This window comes from Protopterus annectens, chromosome 15.part0 (genome assembly GCF_019279795.1).
Source record: "Protopterus annectens isolate FY-2018-M chromosome 15.part0, PAN1.0, whole genome shotgun sequence".
Lineage (NCBI taxonomy): Eukaryota > Metazoa > Chordata > Ceratodontiformes > Protopteridae > Protopterus > Protopterus annectens.
The window spans coordinates 621,929,873-621,951,422 of record NC_056749.1 but is presented as its reverse complement, the minus strand read 5'-3'; the positions used below and the strand labels follow the sequence as shown (position 1 = coordinate 621,951,422).

Genomic DNA, 21,550 nt, shown 5'->3' with positions numbered 1-21,550 from the left:
ATGTCTTATTAGCAAATGTGTCCTTGAAAGGTTCATAAGCTATTATGTATAATTGAAGCATGAGTCATAAGGCTGCTTAATTATTTAAATTTAACAAAAATACTGAAGTTTTGTTACGTTACAAGACATTGAGCTGAAACCATTTTGCTCACTGATAGTTTGAATCCTTTAATGATCTTCACTTACTTGCTAAGATTCAGTTTCTCAGCTTGCTTTCAAATGTTTATTTAGTATTACTAACAGTATAAGTACTGTTTCTGTATGCATGATATCTTCTATAGTTCTTCCAATATGAGAAGCCTTGTGCTTAGATGTTGATACTTTCTTTGTCATTATACTTTCTGTATTATAAAACTGTGTAAACAGCCAAATGGAATCTACGTTTGACATGCCACATGAAATAAAGGAAGTCTGTCTCTGTGTCTGTGAGTTTCAGGACACATTATTTTAAATAGCACACTTCCCCTGATAATCCATATGCCCTTTTAATTTACCTGTCTCATACATTTCAGGTTAAATTTTGTAGTTAGGAGGATCATAATTGTATAGTGATATATATGAATGTATATCAGGCATAGTAGTAACTCACAACATGGGTTCATAGACCTAACAGGCATGCCTGTATATTCTTGATTCAAGTCTTTAAGCAGTTTCCTGGAAAAGTACACTGCACTTGAATTACAGTTTGAAATTCCCAAATGTACTTAAAAGGACAGTGCTACTTTTGAAATAACCTCCTGTTTTATATGGTAAGGGCTTAGAATAGTCCTCTTCATTATTACCACATAGAGGCCTGTTTTGGGGGGTCTCCACAGTACTTATGTATGGATGTAGGGCAGCTTGATATGATTTTTTGTAGACTAAATTTTAACAAGATCTAAAGGTTACAGAGTTTATTAATTTTATGCATTTGGGGTGCATTGTTTCATCATGAGGATGCACCCTGAATGAGCAAACTACACCCTTCTACTACCACCAGGAATGAAGATACAAACTAGCCATAACCCTACAATGGCATATATCAGCTCTTAACACCAGAACAGGGAGCAGTCTGGTGTCCTGGTTATTTGGTGATATGTTTTGGTGGGTGGAATAGGGGGGTGTCAGAGTCTTCATCTTCTGCCAATTTTTTATTTAAAAAAAACAATTTCCATTACGTCTTTTTAAATGTGCTTGATGTTCAAATTTTATGATTGAAAGTCAAATTTTGTAACTGTCAGTAGGCTGTATTTCCCTTTATGGATGTATAGCAGTCGCTGGTGATGGTCTAAAACTGAAATTTCCATCACAGATTCATGTTTACACTTTATTAGCATTTTGAATCCTTTACAGTTATAGTATATTATTGTAACATTCATAAATCAGGTAACATGTCTAGGTGTTCATAACACTTATGACAGCTATGTTATGGAGCAAATCATTACATAGTGGGTGGCACGATGCCAGGGTAATCCTATGGGCTAGGCTTGTAAAGGCCCCAGGGCCATTAGCCTAGTTCACACCTATGAACCTATGTGTCAGTGGCCCAAAATGTAGCACACTTGCCTTTGGTGCTGGAAGATCAGATGAATGTGGGTTCTATTCTACCATCAGGTACTTGGCTTCCTTTTCCAGTACTGACACTGCTGCAGGAGATGATGTACCCCTGAGTATACCATCCTTCAGATGAGACATTAACCTGAGGTCCCATCTGCCAGAGCTGGTAGTAGCTCAGGTGGATGTAAAGGATGCTATGGCATTCATAGAAAAAAGAGTAGAGGAAATTCCCAGGTGCCCTGGCCAATGTCCCGTAGTCATTATGAATGGCACCAAGGGTCTGCCCTGAAAAGAAGACAATGGCCTAGTGGGACTAACCCAGTCTACAAAGAGCAAACAAATAAATAAAGACATCAACAACAATATTAATCATAGTAAAACTGTCTTCTTCTTCTTCTTATAGTTATTTTATGTTGTTATTTTACTTGTTCTTACTATTTCCATAATAATGCAAATAATGTTGGTTCATTACTACGACCTCTTCACATTTACCAAATATTTTGAAATTGAACATTTGTATTTTCCATATGTGATCCATGTGGGCCATATAAGTTGGACCTAGTTCATCTCTAATTTACTGTGCCCAACTGTACATAGCTTAGTACATATATAGTGCAAGTTGTCATGACGTGAGGCAATAAAATGTAAAGAAATAGGTAGGTTGTCTTGTGATAAAGACAATGATGATAAACAAAGCAGTATGTTGAAATTAAATTTCTACAAAAGATTAACATATTGGGCTATATAATGCTTTTTGAGTTCATTTGTTGAAGAATCATTTTTTTGTGTTGTAAATGCAGCAAACATGAATTTGTCAATCATTTTTATTTTTTGCCATGGCACCCTTACTGACCTGTGGTCACATGTATGTCACCTCTTCTGTTTGGTCCTTCATAATTTACCTTCTTCTTCTTCTTTCGGCTTTTCCCGGTTAGGGGTCGCCACAGCGGATCACATGTCTGCTCATGATTGGCAGTGGAGTTTTACGGTGTCGAGTTGCCAGTCCAGCACACTCACACACACACACACACACACACACACACACACACACACACACACACACACACACACACACACACACACACACACACACACACACACACACACACACACACACACACACACACACCTAGGGCCAATTTAGAGTGTCCAATCCACCTATAGCATGATGTCTTTGGGATGTGGGAGGAAACCAAAGCACCTGGAGGAAACCCACGCGACCACAGGGAGGACATGCAGACTCCGCACAGAAGGCACCCCAGCCAAGGATCAAACCAGGGAACCTCTTGCTGTGAGGTGACAATGCTAACCTCTGCATCACCGTGGCCACCACCAGTCCTTTGTAATTTACCATTGAGGCAAAAGTCTGTGCACATCTGCCAGTACTCTTACACTGGGAGACATCACAGATTGTTACTGGATGTACAGTGCTTAACTTGTACAGGAAGCACAATATGCTAAAGTTTTCTTCTTACCTTAGGATGTTGACCTGTGCCTGATTTTAGGAATTTCACCTGGGATATACCTAGCATCATCCGTGATGGAGATTCAACTTGTGTGGACTCATCCTGTGCCATCACCAGTTTGGAAGAGAGCTTTTTTTCATGCATATTAATCCCTTCTCCATGTCCACTCTCTGATACCTGAGATGCTAACTGAATGTGCTCTCTTGTGGAACAGGACAATGCATTCTGCCTGCATCTTAGTGTTGGTTACAGTTTGTCAATATTTCCAAAACAAAACTGTAAATATACTTAACCTAATACAATTATCTGTTCATGTTAGAAAGCAAGACAACCATCTTCAGTTTATTTAACATTTGTTGACTGGGAAATTTTGACTAGGACATAGCCTATTTTCAGAGAAATGCTCCAGATGCATGTCTTTGGAATGTGGGAGAAAACCAGAGTACCTGGAGGAAACTCACACAAACGCAACGAGGACATGCAGACTCCTCACAGAAGGCATCCCAGCTGAGAATCAAACTGGAGAACTTCTTGCTGTGAGGCAACAACATTAACCACTACACCACTGTGCCATCCAATATGTAGGAGATTTGCTCTAGCTTTGAAAGTTGTTTAGAATTATGAAATATGCTTATGGAGGTTGCAAGTATAAAACTATATTCTGCTGAGAGTAGCTCATCCATGATTCATTATCTTTACTACTTTAAATAAGGATTTAATTTGCACCATACGGCTGTTTTGTGAATTCTTACATGAGTCTGTGTTTTCACAATTGTTACAGACTTGTAATAATATTTTTAAAATTATTTAATATCAACATTTTAAAACAGCTTTCATACTATTTTTTTTTATTGTATACAAAATCAATGAAATTGTCTTGGGTAAAAGGAATGTTTACATGTTCAATGAAACTGCCATTTTAGATAGAAAAATATTTTACTATATTCTTAACAAAATAATAAATGCTGTTTTTACAAGCTGCAGGAAAGATATACTGGATAAGATTACTAATGTGTAAAACATGACAACCTTATATTAGGAAAATTTAAAACAATCAGCAAATATTTTTTATTTTCCATGAGAATTTAACAAACTGTGATATGATTCAATTGTGTGATGAGCAAATAAAATTATTATGTACTTCAGATGTCAATATATGTTTTAGATAAATATTTACACAGTTTAGAATTTAAGAAATATACATGTATACTGTTAGGCAAGTCGCTAGAAGAGTTTTTGCTTATTGTAGCTGTATCCCAGGCTTATTGTAGCTGCCTCAATTGAAACTGTCAAACAGGGTACTGTTAGTCACCTTTGGAAAGGTAATACAAATTCTAACTTCTATCCAAAATTCACTTTCAAACCATATTTGACTACAGGACATCACTGGTAATGAAGTCTGTTGAAAAAAGATGTATTGATTAATTAAAAAATAAAAGTATACCTAACATATAGAAACAAATTACAGTTTTGCTCTTAAAGGACAGCTACTGTAAGAAGCTGAAGAACATGTTTTAGAATTTTTAATTATGTTTATGTATATTAACTAGTTTAACATATAAATTTCTACTTAACATATGTGAATGATAATTCTTCACTTTATGGACCTCTATGTTCAGACACTGAAGAATATGTTTTTATCTTGTCTTGATGTTCTGTGATGTGCTAATGTCTTTTCAGCATTTCAAATAGATATTTGTTTTTAAACATGTTCTACCTCAAGATAGTGGGGTTGATGCATACTAGTATGATTTCTTTTAAGAGCTATGCTTTATCTTTCCTGTAAGGCTGTCTCTCTCCAGATGATGAGATTATATTGACCACCCTTCTCCATTACGATAGCCCTCCACTGAGTTAAAATGGCATAATTCAGAATTGCTGTTATATGTCAGAATCTCTGGACTGACATTATCAAACTTAACTAGAAGTTAGAATTTTATTATCTTTCCAGAAGGTGACAAATAGCTCTATAGGAGCCATCTACTTCCAAAAATAAGAGAAAACTCTTACAACAGCTTGCAAAACACCCTGCATATATATACACATAACTTAAATGATTAAATGTCAACAAATATTTAAAAAAATGTATTGATGTCTGAAGCATATAATAATGTCATATTCCTATGTCATGTTTAAATCTCTAGACAGCAGACCCAGCATTATCATACAGAAAGCTATCAGAATGTCTTCTCACCAAGTCTGCAATTTATAATTAAGCAAATTTGGAAAGATACCCAACAAAAAGCACATAAGGCAGTGTTACACAGTAAATATTAAATTACATGGAAGAGAACAGAAAGAGAAACTTATGCAGTGACTTGTTAGAGTTGTGGTTAACAAATGTAACATCTAACTAAGTTTTGTGTCTCCATGTGAGTATGCCTTTATATTTTGAAACCACGCAGATCTGTTTGATATTATGATTACCAGATATTTACTATTATTACATGGTAGAGATTTACTTGAATGTATTTATTTATTATGTAGAAGAGATTTTTTATTTAACTCTTACATTAATTTTTTGTATTACAGTGCATTTTTAACATTGTTAATGTTGTAGGTGCTGCTGACATTAAATGTTTTAGCTTTATTTAATTATTTATTCATTTACTTACTGATTTTCACTTGCATTTCTGCCTCCCATCTCTCGGTTTCGTGTCAGCTTAATGATGGAAATGTTTTCATATACCTTCCGTGTGATGATGTTTTGAGTTGCTGTCTAATAATTTGATCATAATGTAGGTAACCAGTGCAAGTACTGATAAGGATGAAGTACACTTAGTGATGCAGTTATGCAAAAGGCATCAGTGTTTATATTTTTCTACAAATGTAATAAAACGCAACAAAGTCCAGAGTATGTTGATCATATCTCAAGTGAGACAATGGACTGCCAGTATCACAGCTATGCTTCTTGCAGGAGTGTCGTATGTAACAGGACAACTGGTTGTGTCACACACTTTATGATGTAATGAAGGAACTGAATCATGGCACTACAGGACAAAAAGCCTGTCAGGTGAGCCTATTATGTTTCTTGAGGAGGGGGATCCGAGTGCTGAACTGAAGACTCGGGTGGGTAGTGATACCTGACAACAAACAGTAGCCAGTGGTGAGATGTAGGCTGTTGTGTCTAGCGTATGTAGTAGCATTTTGAAAATATGTTAGTTATTATGTATTGACTCTAGACTATTGATGACATTTTCATACAATATACCGTACCATTCTGGACACTGTGAAGATATAGCAATGGGCATATGGTGGATCAAAGCTATACAGTCAGTTTTGATAACTTTATACCATTCCTATGATTAAATTCTTTTAGACTAGGTCACATCTGGTTCTTTGAAGAAAATAACTCTTCACCTCTGTACCAAATACTGTTCCAAGTGGCCATGGCATCTACAAATGCTTTCCTGTTCCCTTGGAATAGAAGATTGGTACCATTAATGACAGTCATTAAGGTTTTCAGGGAGGTACTGTGCTTGGTATGCACAGAGAATCTATTCCAAAAGTGGGGAATTCATTAGGTAAGAAGTCTATCACACCAGCAAGTAATGTTGATCTTACAAATATTGGAAGTTTGTGTTCTTGAATTGTGTCTTAGATGAGCTGTTTGATCTATGAAGGTGAAGTTGTATGAGGCTGAGGAGAGGGATGGAGATTTTAATATGTTTGTCTAGTAACTGCTGAGCACATCAACTGGACTAGAGTAATGAGGGATAAACTGAGGAAGATACCATCATGGAAAAATGAAACTGTTAAACTGACCATATACACTCTTGACATTAACAGATAAAATAAGCATTTTGCGGAGTGGGGGAGGTGAACCTCACTGCACTCGCCACACCCCGTATCCCTAAATATTGCACACCTTTGCAGGTAAGGAGAACCTTCTACACTCCACAGTCCTGTGAACTCATTGATTTCAGAATGAAAATTTTAATGAAAAATGGGAGTCAATAAAATAATACTCAACTGTTCCTATTTGATATGATTATATCCAGATATCCCAACTACTAGTACAACACTAAAAGCAGCTAAGGTGTAGGAAAAACTGCCAAGAAGTTTCAAAAATACTTTTAGGTATTTTACCCCCCCTACGTCATTCTAACAGCTGTTCCACTGTCCAGTGTCCTACTCTGGATCTACTAGTACTCCAATTCATCCTCCCAATACAATGCCAAAATTTACTTTGGGGCAAGTGAGGAACCTAAAAGTATCCTGGGGGGGGGGGTCACAGTTCATCTTCTAGGTAGGGGTTTATATATGACCTAGCTAGTTTCCATGCCCCTCCCCTGCACTCATCAACACATACCTGAGGGCAGCTCCCCTCTTTTTTCCCTACTTCCCCTTAGGGAGCATCATCAACAAATGCACCCCCCAGATGAACATGTCTATCCCTCCCTACCACTCCATCAGTCACCCGAGCTGCTAATTTAATCTAGTCATCAGGGCTGTAGTCAGGGCTTTATCCCTGTATGCCACTGTACCCAGTCATTACATACGGTTTTAGAATGAAGACGTCTTGATTAATTCTGATGAACACTTTTGCTAAATGATCTAATGAAGTTCTTATTGGAATGAAAGTGCACAATGGACTGAATAAAGATGTCTGCATTATAAATCTGGATATAACAACTGGATACAAATAAAATATCTGAAAGGATTTCTATGACTTTCTACCAGTTTTTTTCTACACCTTAGTAGACATATGCTTTGTTGTCATTAGCAATATCTGCCTGTAAGAATGGCAAATTACTTATATAACTCAACAGTAGAAAGCACTGTTATTTTAACTAATAGTGCATCAAACATCAGTTTATTGTAAACTTTACAAGGAAAAAAATCAGGTAAAACTCAAATAAATATATTCATGCACTTTTTAGATATATACTGTGCTGTGCTGACAAAACTTGGTAACAGTATGTGCTATGCTGGCAACACTTGGTAACAGTATGTGCTGTGCTAGCAACACTTGGTAACAGTATGTGCCAAGCTGGCAACACTTGGTAACAGTATGTGCTATGCTGGCAACACTTGGTAATAGTATGTGCTATGCTAGTAACACTTGGTAACAGTATGTGCTATGCTAGTGACACTTGGTAACAGTATGTGCTGTGCTGATGAAACTAGGTAACAGTATATGCAATGCTGGTGACACCTGGTAATGTATGTGTGTGCTGGTGATACTTGGTAACAATATACGCTGTGCTAGCGACACTTGGTAACAGTTTATGCTGTCTTGATGACACTTGGTAACAATATATGCCCTGCTGGTGAGACTGAATATTGTATGAGTGTGCTGGTGACGCTTTCTAACAGTATGTGCTGTACGGGTGACAGTTTTTATCAGTATATACTGCACTGGTGACAAATGGTAACAGTATGTGTGTGCTGGTTACATTTGATAACATTATGTGCTGTGCTTATGAAACTTGGTAACAGTATGTACAATGCTGGTGACACCTAGTAATGTATGTGTGACATCTGGTAACATTATGTGCTGTGCTATATTTTGTTAAGGAGAGAAACAGATTTGGTGGTAGGTGTTATTTGGGATGGACAGAGAGTTACCAGAATGCAAAGTACATACTTGGATGATGCACTCTGCATAAAAGCTTTGGAGCTTAAATAAACCCAGGAACAGCAATTGGTAAAATCCAAACAAATACTGACCAATTTTGTATTTATAGAGTACTAAAATGTAAAGTCAGACCCTGTTATGATGAAGGATTTTACATAAAAGACCATTTTCTAAAAAAGAGAGAGAGAGGGACACACACACACACACACACACACACACACACACACACACACACACACACACACACACACACACACACACACACACACACACACACACACACACACACACACACACAGGGGGTGGGGTCTTCATCAAATAGCACAGTTTGAAGGTATTATGTGGATAACTTGGAGACTTGCAAGATGCATGTTGGTCTAGCTTTCTTGGGGAAATAATATGATCAAAAACAGAGCATTATTTCAACTATAAACATATGTAATGCAGTTGTTGTGACAGCTGGGAAAAATAGGCCATTAGTTAAGGAAGATAAAAAGAAGCATATCTAAAAGTTAAATGAAGGAAACAGAGTAGCTAGACTAAGTTGCCTGTATCTGGTATTAAAATCTGCACTGTTGTGTTTATAGTGATTTTGCTTAAAGTCCATCCTTGCCAAATGAGGGTGCACTGACACCAGGCTTATCAAATGACATTGACACTGAGGGCTTGGAATCCCCTGAGCCTGTAGCAGGTTTATTGGTGCATATAATGGTAGGACTGAGAGGTATAAGGGATACTGATGGCAGTTAAGTGAGCACTGGCCATGACCACCGAATGACCAACTAGCCCAAAGCACTAGTACTATTGTTTACTGTGTGTGTCACAGAGCAGTGACCAGACAAAATGGAAGGACTTAATGGAAAGGATTATAGGGTACAACACTAGGCATCAGTAGATGGTTTTGTACTTCAACAGTGATATAGAAGTTTTTTGGAGGGCGTTTCTGGTATGTTTTTTGCTGTTGCCTAAAAGACATTGTATTAGCTATTCATTTGTATGGAACTGATTCTGATGGTAAAAAAGGAAACCCATCTGGGTCCTGTAACTAGGTTGATATCAGCTAGTTGCTTGCTTAGATTTGTGGGTGTTTGCAGACTCAAGTTCTCTGACTTGTATTGTTTAGTTCTTTGAATTCTATATCAGTTCAGGCATTTCAACTAAGAATTACAGGGAAGGATGGGGAAGGAGTCTAGCAAAGGATTTGGAAAGGAGTGGGTAGAAAGGTAGCCACTGAAATTTAATGCAAACAAATACAAAGTGCTGCACAAAGGTTAAGGCAAACTTGATGCCAAGTATTGACTGAGGGAGAGGAAGCAATGACAACCAAATAGGAAATCTGTCAGTGAGTGTTTAATAACACCTGGATTGGACCACTGAGATCAGAGTAAGAGGGAAGTTGCAGCAGCAAACATAATGCTGGGATCTATCCTCCAGAGGGTACTTTCCAGCAGCAAAGACCTAATGATACTACTCTAAAGGGTCTTGGTCAGACCACACTTTGAGTAACACATACAATTTTGAAAGCCTTACGAAGGAAAGGACATCAAGCTTCACCCTTGTCACCAAATAATGCCAACTGAAGGTAAATCCTGTGGTCAATATACCCAGTCATGGATTATTGCTAAGTGACATTATGGTTATGGAAAACATGATTGTGTGTGATATAAGTGTATCACATGCATATATTAGTGTGTTACCAGATCATAATGCTTTTAGATTAGCCATAACTAAGAATCACAACAACCTTTTAAACTCTATACTGGCATATGATGCAGTTCTACCTGATCAGCATGATGTGTGTGCATGTACTTGTGTCCATATGGATGTGACTCTGCTCTTATTGACTCTTTTTGGGATACCCATGCTCACCATGAATATTTAGCATACTAGGGCAGTTTACATTCAACTACTCCCCACATGGACCCTCTTACAATGCACACCTTGATTGTTTTCAGATGTGCTGCATTAATTTATATGCCCGCCAAAGAGAAGATCGATATTCAAATTTAATGCTTTGGAAATGGGAGTAGAGACTAAGGAGATCCCCGGAGGCTTGAGTGCTTCCTCATTTGCATATATGTACATAAGCTACAGTTTGGAGCTTTAACTGTTTTGTTTAGTCTGTCAAGCCTAAGACACTGACTTGTCCAATGAAGAAAGACTGTTTTGGACTCTGACCACATTTTTTCTGTTTTTGAGCTTATAACCAGTTTAACATGTTTTTAGGGGCCTATATTAATTAGCTGAAAATACTTTTCAGTGAACACACATTCATTGACCCTGATTCAGCAAAAATCACTTCCGCGATTCGCTGAATACTTGCCCCGCAGCACATCTTTGCCCTTTTCTCCTATGTAGTGTGATCTTGAAGTTGGTATATATATATATATATATATATATATATATATATATATATATATATAGTTGGGGGGGGGGTGGGCAGCACAGCCACCCACATCGGGTGGTATGAAGCCTCCCACTTGGGTGGGTTAGATTTAGCTAGATGTGGGTCCATTGTGTTGCATGGCAAGTATTTCTTTGCCCTAGGAGTATTCAGAGAATCGCAGAAGTGATTTTTGCTGAATGAGGGTCAATGAATGCATGTTCGCTGAAAAGTGTTTTCAGTGAACTAATATAGACCCGTTTTTCAGTACTCAAGTATACGGTAATAACTGATGTTCTTCATGCTATTTCCTGTGCCTGCTATCTTGGAACAAACCCTGCAAGGTGAGGTACTACATATGCTCTAAAATCCTTATTGTGGTTTTCTTTAGTATTTTATAATCAGTACTGAAATAACAAATAACTGTAGACAATGGACATACAGATGAACCCATTTTAAACATTCAGATTGCCAACAAACTGGTCTGAATTTAAAAGTGGGACATTTCCTATTTCTTATTTTCCAGATAATTGCATTCTTTATGTAAAAATATTAAAATGCATTTATACTATGTTTATAATTTCAACAATGTGTTATAAGTGGACCCATTTGAGATTGTAGTTTTTATCTCCCTGAATCCTAATACATCTACAGTGTCTGTTTCTGTTTCTTCAAATCAGATTTTGTTTACTTTTAGACATTAAATCTTCAGAGTAAAGGAGCAACTTGATTGTATAAATATATTTCCTCAATGGTTCCTTTCACTGAGAGGAACACACTGAAACCAGCATTCATGCATGCAGTAATCACTTATGAACTCTGAAAAACTATTAGCTAAAGACAAGTGGACTGGATGAGTAAAGATCCCCGAATCACCCTATCTTAAATGTAACTTTTCTCTCTCAAGGAACTATCTGACTTTATGTGATCTAAGCCAAAAATATCCAGAGAATTTTACCAAAATAAACAGATAAATAAATAAAATAAAAATAAAACTAGTGCTTGACATATTTATTTACTTTGTACTTGTTTTATTTGCTGAGGTGTAAACTTTGGGGGGGGGGGGGGTTGCATGAGGCTAGAATAATAAAAGTAATACAATGTTGCAATTAAGAAGCGGGGTGAGATGCTACAGTACCACATCACTCTGGCTTCAGTGAAAACATACATAAATAACATTTGCATTGCCTGCCTAGGATTGTAGTATTCATGCACTACATAATCTACAATTATTGCACATACAGGATATTTACCAGGTTCATTTGGTCTGTAAAGTCAGTAGCACAGTTCTGCAGCATTGTACTGTCTATATTGAAATGAGTAACAAAGTAAAAGAGAAACCATAAAATGTACATCTAAAGGCAATCTTTACTGCTTGCATAGACGCAGTATGACCAAATTTACAGTTCTGATTCAAAGAGTTAAAATATTCTGATGAGTGCATTAACTGTTGCTGAAGTGCTCATCCATTTTAGATAGAAGGAATAACAAACATTTGTGAATAATAGATCATAGTGGAATGTGTTTTGATGCTGTAGCAAAAGTCACAGTATAGCTACATTGTAAAGAATACCTACAAGGTGGATTTCATGTTACTAGTGTTTCAGGTTGGACCTCTGAAAAGTTGAACACTTGCACTGATAATTAGCATATTTGGAATTAATTCCACATGAAAATAAAATGTGAAGTATTGCTTACTCACTCACTCAGTGGATGGGGTCAAACTGTATCAAATAATTCGATTTTTTTTGTATGTTACATTGTGTCAGATTATTTTATTGTAGTGGAAAAAATGACATACATTTTTGTGGTTGTGGATATGTAATGTGAATCAGAAACATCACAAAGTTTTCCTTGGGTTGTTCTGTCAGTTAAATTTATAAGGTACATTTTAATGCAATTAATTTCACATCGGGTGAGCTCTGGAGCTGGAATTTTATATATCTATGGAAGGCATTAAATATGCTAATACTCTGCCTTTGGGAGTCTTTAAAAATCCTGTATCAAAGTAGCGCACGCTGACTCCAGATGAGACAGATTCTCCATGGATCAGCTATGGGGCTCGCTGCAAAGAAATTAACATCTAGTCCTTGTGGCTCAATGGAGGTTTCAGTTATTCATTTGGTAAACTGAGCTAAATGGGGAGTGCATAGTGGGGCCACTAAGAATATTGCTGCACAAACCCAGCACAGCTACCACATCATTTGCTGTCATGTTTCTACCATGCTTTCAGTCAACAACAAAATTTCATGTCCTCTCTCCCCATTAGCCATCCTGACCCTACTTGACTGCATGTTAAGAATCACCAGCCTCCCACCACCCCAACTTATAGTTGACCTCATGGTACTCCATACTCTGAAATCACTCTCTTTATCTCATCTATGTTTCACTGCATGATGCTACATTTTGTGAAATCATCCTCTGATATTGCATCTTCATTTCATTTTTTATGCTCATTTAATGACTACAGTCTGTCCCTACCACCCCGTTTCTGTCTTCCATCCCCAACCTGTACCATGGCACATGGTGTTAAACTGATCTAGTCCTCTGTGAAAAATATAATCTTGAATAAATGAGTAAGTGTTAAAGTTACACAAATAAATGCCATTTAGCTATTGCTGGAGTGTAGTGCTGACTTGATACGCAGTAAAAACTGTTTTGAAGTACACAAGCAGAATAAAAATGTCAGCTCACCTCCATATCCTACTATGTCCTCGTTATGTAAGGCTCTGCTTCCAGCCCTTATCATCAGAACGCAATTCATGCACATAATACATGTTAGCATTGACCATTGTACTACTCTGACAAGTGCATCAGTGATTTATTATACACCTCAGAAGACAGGTAATTTACTGTAATCCTTGCATGATTATGAAATTAACTTTCAGGATGGCTGACACACAGGGTTCATTTGGCTTTCGTTCTTTCTTTCAGAACACTTTTCCCTGAATTGCAAACAGCTATTTTTGTAGAGATGTAGCATGCAAGCCAAAAAAGACCTTATGGAATCAGGCATCTGATATTTATTTTTTAAAAAATTTATTGAAATTTTCACTGAATAATCACAGCATACTAGTCCTATACCTCAATTGCATTTACATTTAAACAAAATCCAAATGTTATTAAACTCTAATATAATTCAGTCCAGCATTATAAATACTTAAAGCTCATCCAAAACTAAATGCAGATAACTTTATATACTGTATACAAGCTTTTTCAGTCCATCCATTCATCCACAACCTGCCTTCCCATCTTTGCACATGGGGTTGTGGTGTGACAATCATCCAAAACCAAGGTTTACACTGCCAGGTGGCTATAATGTATATAAATTTAAAAGTCTGAATAAACTTACACTACTTACAATAATGTAGCCCATATTATTAAAATAAAAATTTGTGATATCATCACAGAATATTATCCTTTTAAATCTCCAATAATTCCCAATAAAAAAAAAAAAAAACAATTTAGACCAAAATTTTAATTATTATAATCTGATTAATTCCGATCTTAATAATACTGACCTAATTTTCATAAATACTAGTGAATAAAGATAAGAACTCAGAAAAAGAAGGTGAAATTGTATTTTCCAGTTCTTAGTGGTTATTCTAAGGGCAACTGCTTAGAGACACCAAAGACGTGGCTGCTGATGTTTAATAATGCACATAGAAAATGGGGCAGTAAACAACATTAACTTTAACAGATCCATGCAATTACAGACCCATAAGTAGCACCAGCCTTATATGGAAAGACATGTCATGGAAGTAATCAATGAGGCCATAGGGAACCTCCAAACACTAGACCTGTCACAGTTTGGATTATTCAGGGGCAGGTCATGCTTACAAAGACTTGTACATGTTTTTGAAAACTCATCAAAGCAATAAATGAAGGCAAAATGATACAAAACACATACCTTGACCTGGCCAAAGCTTTTGCCACAATTTTCCAGTCAGGCATAGTACAAAAGCAAAATAAATTGTGAATAAACCTCTATGTCACCTACTCAATTGCCAACTGGCTGACAGATACGACACAGATAATCAATATAGGGGAAGCTACCTCCACAAAAAGACCAGTTACCAGTGGAGTCCCCCAGAGTTCTGTGCTGGGACCTCTCTTGTTTGGCATCTACTTTTCTGAAGTAAAAAGCCAATACCAAAGGGCTCTGGCTGACTAAGTTTGCAGATGACTGCAAACTAGGAGTAGTCATTGAATCCCCAAATATCTTTTCCATCCTGCAGGAAGGTTTGTCTCAAATAAATAACTGATGTCAAAATCATAGTCTGAAACTAAATGCCAAAAAATGCATTATTGTATCATTTGGGAAGACATGTACACCAGGAAACTATCACATTAACAATATGCCCCTAAGAGTTGACCCAGTTGCTTGGGATTTGGGAACTTATGTGGACAGTGACCTAAGTTTTGACCATCATATATCTATCTTTGTAAGAAAGTCCTTCTGTATTGCACAGCTTATAAGCAAAGGGATTGTGTTTAGATCTAGGGATGTCATTGTCCTCCTTTACTCAGCCCTCATTAGGGCATTCATTGAATATAATGACCCTTTTGGCATGCATCTCTCTCGACACATGCAATAACTGGAATTCCCACAGAGATACCTTACTAAAAGGATACAAGTCCAGAAAAGCATGCTATACATGGAGTGACTCAAAGCCCAGTCACTATACTTGGTATCCTACAGACAGCTAAGAGGTGACCTGCAAATCGAATACAAGGCATTCTCTGACCCATTACTGATGGATTTACCACAAATCAGCAAGTCGATTGGCATCAGAAATGATTGGTCTAGGGAACTAAACATCTTCTGCAATACCAACAGAATAGTTTGGAGGGAGAGGTATATTTTGCAGAGGATACTGCTGCTGTGGAGCAGGCTCCCATCCACATAAAACAAAGTTAATCCCTGTCCATTTTTAAATGCAGCTTAGACCTACTGAAGGGAAATAGAACATTTACTCCAGACTGCACCCTGTACTACTAATTGACAGATGCAGCTCCTAAATGCTTTATCCCATGGAAGCAGGGACGTCGGGAGGCATACGCACTGTACTGATTTCAGTACAACTTATTTAGAAGGGGGGTAGCTTTTTAAATTTTCACTTTTTTTTTTCGCACTTTACTGCACGACGTCAGCTCATCAGGGCAGCCAGTCGGAATGGAGCTCACCACGCATGTATTTCTGGCCAGTTCAAATGCTTTTCGAGCGGGAGGATTCAAGCGTTATGTTGGATGTACAGGAGCGGGAGGATTCAAGCGTTATATTGGATGTACACGAGCGGGAGGATTCAAGCATTATGTTGGATGTACATGTTATGTTGGCCTCACTTCAAGGACTTTATTTAGAAGGGTCTTGCAACCAAGGGTTGGTGAGTAATATGAAGAGTGTGTGTGTGTGTGTGTGTGTGTGTGTGTGTGTGTGTGTGTGTGTGTGTGTGTGTGTGTGTATGCCCCAGGTGGGATGTACTGGTGATTACTCATGGTGGTGTGGTAGGGAATACCTCAGGCTTGAACCCTGTACCTTGTACACAGGTGTTAAAGACCTGAATTCCCTACCCACCACCATTTGTAAAAAAATTGCAGATTTTTGCCTCATATTTGATGTGATCAATATCTGTATCATATCTGTGGTTTTTAAATATTGCAATGCTTGAAATTTGATGGTGCGGTGGTAGCAACGTAGCACAGATGCCTCATAGCTGTAGGTTCTTGGGTTTGGTTCTTGGCTGGGGTGCCTTCTTTGTGTGGGGGAGGTGTCTGTATCTTCTCCCTGTGTTTGTGTGGGTTTGCTTTTGTGTCCTCCCATGTTGCAAAGACATGTCTGCATTATTTTTTCCTGGGCCTCTGCTGAGAATTGTTTTTTTTTTTCTGTTCCAAGTTAGACTGTCCTGATTAACAAATTGACATGCATTTAAATTTCAGACTTCAGGTTTCTGAATGTTTACTTCCTTACATATTTGATGGTGCAGTGGCAGTATTGTTGCCTCACAGCTATAGGTTTTCTGGTTTGATTCTTGGCTGGGGTGCCTTCTGTGTGGAGTCTGCATCTTATCCCTGTGTTTGTGACATAGTAAAACAACTTTTTATTCTAGCAATAAATATATACTAACACAACCTTTTTTATAACAATTTTTTTAAGTTTATGACTATTTGAAATGTGTCCTTATTTTTGGGACTGTAATACCCTGTTATTGGCTTTGTCCAGGCTTTTTGTGCTAAGGTTGACAGCTATGGCAAGAACTGAATTCACTGAATATGTTTGAGGGCTGTATTCCCTCATTACTGGGTTTGTTCAGGTGTTTTGTGCTAAGAGGTTGACAGCTATGGTGAGAACTGAATTCATTAAATGATAGCCATTTAAGTTTCAGTCTTCCTCTCTTTCACAGAGCAGGTGATTTGGCATAGTGGTATGTTGTTCTGACTATTTTGCACAGTGACCTTGGCAGTAAAATGTATGATGGTAACACAGCATTTTATTCTAGCAGCTTTCCAAGATTATACAAGCAATGTTTAATGTGTTCCTGTTTTTTGCCCTTTTGACCCACCCCAATAAATTTGGCTTTTTCCAGACTTCTTGTACTGCGAAGTTGAGATGTAGTTGAGTATTGCGTAGATTTTACAAGGAGCTGAGAGCTGCAGGGGAAGAGAAGTTTAGTGCTGATTATGCTAAGTCGGCTCACATTGCTAGTAGCACAAAATGTTGTGTACTTGCTTTTAATGCAGAAGGTTGTTGGTTCTACTCCCATAGAGGGTGAATGCTGCTGTGCTGAAAGTTAAGACACTAGCTATGAGCCTGTTATCAGTTTGCCATCCATTTCCTATTGCAATATTACTAGCTTATTATTAATGTAATTTAGGCAATTTATTCCTCAGGGGCATCAGACACTTTATTTTTTGGTGAAGTCATGAAATATAAAGGTGATTGCTAGTAGCAACCTCTTCATTAGTTAGATTTATTTAACGTGGAATTATTTAGATGACTTTTTACTACTTCAGAGATTGTGCATATTATTTACTGATAATGGTGGACTGTAGAAGTTTGACTAGACTTTTATGATGGAAATGTTCTGAATTGGGCAGTTTTGTTTCATTGTTTACTGGAAAAATGTTCAAAGCAATAGGAAGGTGTATCAAAGAGCACATGTATGTTTCATATGCAAGGGGCCTATGATTTAAAAGCAGCCCAGAATTAATTTTTATCTGCCATGGGTAAAATGTATTTTTCTTTGAATGTGGGTTTTAATGTTGTTTCAATGAATGTGAGTTTCAAGGGCAGAGAAGTTTTAATGCCAAGTTTGTTTAGCAGATGTCTTAGTGTTTCTGCTGTAAAATGCAAAATAAAACTTTCAAATGAAGTTCAAATCATCATAGAAGTAAATCAGTATGCACATTAGTGTTTATGGTAAATGGAATGAAATAGCAAAGTAATGGATCATTGGAATGGCTGCAGGGGGAGGCTCCATTCGACCATGGTTTTGTGAGGGGGAAGGGCGGCAAACTTAGACAGCCCCAGCTGAACTATACCTCCCAACTGTCCAGATTTTCAAAGAATGCATAGATTTTTTGCTTCTTAGTTTTGGTTTGTTCCTCAGTTTGTGGTTTTCTGGCAAATGATTTAGGAATTAAGTCACTAAATAATGACACACTAGTTTCAGACTTTATAACCTTCAGAAAAATGCATGCTAAAATAAGACCTGTTCTATCAACTGTCCCAGTTTATACAAGAGCAATTTTTAGTACTGTTTATATATTCCCTCAATATATTTGGCCTTGTCCAGATTTATTGCATTAACAGGTTGAGAGGTACATGCAAATAAATTGCTTTATAGAATTAGGCATAGCCAAACCTCAACTGTCCCTGATTTTGGCTCAAAATGTTGCTCTTCCCCTAATGATCCCTCCACAAAATAGCAATTTTGGAAGAAAACATAGAGGGTTTACTTTACTTTTATAAATAACTGTAATGATCAGAGTTATACATTACTTTTATTTCAGAAATGAATGTAGATTCTCTAATTTTGTTAGCTGCTCTAAGTTAACTGTGCTCATATTAAAATGGTGTCCCTCCTTTGACAGGTTCCCAGCTGTATTGTCTGGCAATTTTATATTTTTGCATCACATTTTTGGTCCGCTTTTCATAAAATTGCAGTTTTCTGGCAAATTAGTGGCAAATTGTTAAAGACTGAAGTTAGAAAATAATGCAGACATTTCAGTTTCAGATTTCATACCTTTCAGAAAATTCGTACTGATTCAAGACCTACTACTATTCTATTATCTTTCTAAGTTTATAAGAGCAATATTTAAAAATGTCCTTATTTTTGGGCCTTTGCCTCAGTTTTATTTATGAGTTTGTTGCTGCAAGAGGTTGAGAGGTTGTGTGTGTGTGTGTGTGTGTGTGTGTGTGTGTGTGTGGTAGGTAGCATACCTCTCAACTGTCCACATTTTGCAGAATGTCCAGATTTTTGCCCCATATTTATTGTCTGTTCCTCATAAATTTTGTGATTTTCTAGAAAATCATTGAAGGCTGAAGTTGCTAAATAATGACAGACATTTGAGCTTCAGACTTCATGTCCTTTAGAAAAATTCATACTAGCACAAATCCTGTTATTCTAGCAACTTTCTAAGTTCACGAGAACATTATTTAATATCTGTCTCTGTTTATTTTAGGCTTTGTCCATATTTCTTGCACTAAGAGGTAGGTAGGGGTGTGTGTGTGAATGAAACATCCTAGTTAGTGGTAGCAGGTGGTTAGTAATTTACTCAAGCTCAAAACCTGTACCTTAGTTACAGAAAACAAAAGCATAAAATCTCTACCCCAACTACCATGCTGCATTTTTCAAAGAACTGACATTTCAGGTTAATTTTCAATTCAAGGAACTGAGTTTGAGTGAATTTATATTATATTACTGAAGAGGCATTACAGCAAATGCCTCTTCATCGATACTAAAAGAGCGAACCGTGAATTACGAGAATGGCTGTAGCTTGGCTGGGGAGGGGGGTAGCAGTTTGAGAGCTGTCAGTACAAATTTGAAAATCCTAGCTACACCCCTGCATGGAATGGTCCCCTCAAATTACCTGTAGTATGATCCCATTTATTCTTATTTGGGATAATATATAATTATTGACTATGGGATGGGTAAGGCCAATCTATAACCAAATGAGACAGGTTATTTCTAACACAAAAAGGGAAATATGCTAGGCTTAAAATTGCATGTAAGGGCAGCTAGCCTGGTGCTGCTTGTCTATGAACCTATTAAGTAATAAGAACACTAGAATTATTCTGACCGCAATGCTTGATCAAATAATTGGAAATTTACCTGAGATTTATACTGATCTTGATTTCTTGACTATAATAACATTTCTAAAATATGCTGTCATGTACTGTTAACTAAAGAATCATCAGTTACCATATTGGCTAATATTCAGCATAGTCAGTTATAACAGTATGACTATCTGTATTAATAACCTGTTTGTGCTTTGAGTTCACAACTTTGCCATTTTCAATGATACAATGTTTCCAGTCTGAGAATTACAATTATGTTGCAGGGGATTACAGAAGAATCTTTTCTATGCTGCATTAATGGCCTTTCTGTACATATTACATAAACTTCATAAGCAATTTCAGAAAAAGCCACAAAAATTAACACAAATGACGCAAGATAAAGCCAAGCTGTTCAATCTGCTTCCTTTAATACCAAGTACATCTGGTACCTCGGCCTTTCACCTTCTCAGGATAAAATACATACAAAAGGCAGATCTTTTTATACAAGTGCAACCCAGTTAATTAACTGAATAATTTTACAATTAATCATCCTTACAATTTTATCCAAAATGCAATGAGTATAAATAACATCTTATTTTAACTTATAATTAAACACATTCTTACAATACATTTTCAATGGACAATATAAATAGCAATTCTTGAAAAATACTATATGCAATAATATATCGAAAACTGAATAAATAAATGCCCTAAACATTCAAATTGACTTCCATGTTTAAACCTCTGGGATATAACATCATACAATTAAGAATTAACCTGCTTTCTAATTCAGTTAACTTACTGGGAAAATCACCCCCTTGGATAGCTGAGATTGGGCTAAAATGTTAAAGAAAAAAACAATGTCCAAGCCAGAGTGAACTTTGTGGAAATGTTCTGCTACAGGACTTTTTAGATTGCCATTTCTAATATCTCCAAGGTGCTCCAAAATATGATTTTTCACTTTCATTTTAGTTTGCCTCACATACCATTTAGTAATATTATACCCACACCCAATAATATACACAACCCCAAAAGAGTCACAGTCAAATCTCTCTCTAGAGACAAACTTCCTTCCATTAATTTTAGAACCTGACAAGTTCCTATTCTTGCTACAGACTTTGCAGTGTCCACCCTCAAAAGAACCCTTCCAATTCCCCATAGACAATGAATGTCTAGGCCAGAAATTCAACAACTCCTTCAAATTAAGAAAGCTCCCATAGAAAATGTCATGTTTTGGGAATAATTTTCCCACCAAACCATCCTGACACACTACAGGTCATAAATCACTAACCAGATTCCTCAAA

At 37.0% G+C, this 21,550-nt stretch overlaps 1 protein-coding gene across 1 annotated transcript in view; it reads left to right on the top strand.

Moving 5' to 3' along the window:
* Window positions 1-21,550, top strand: part of AGTR2 (angiotensin II receptor type 2) — a 67,806-nt gene that overhangs the window by 776 nt on the left and 45,480 nt on the right. The gene's annotated exons all lie outside the window — the stretch shown is intronic.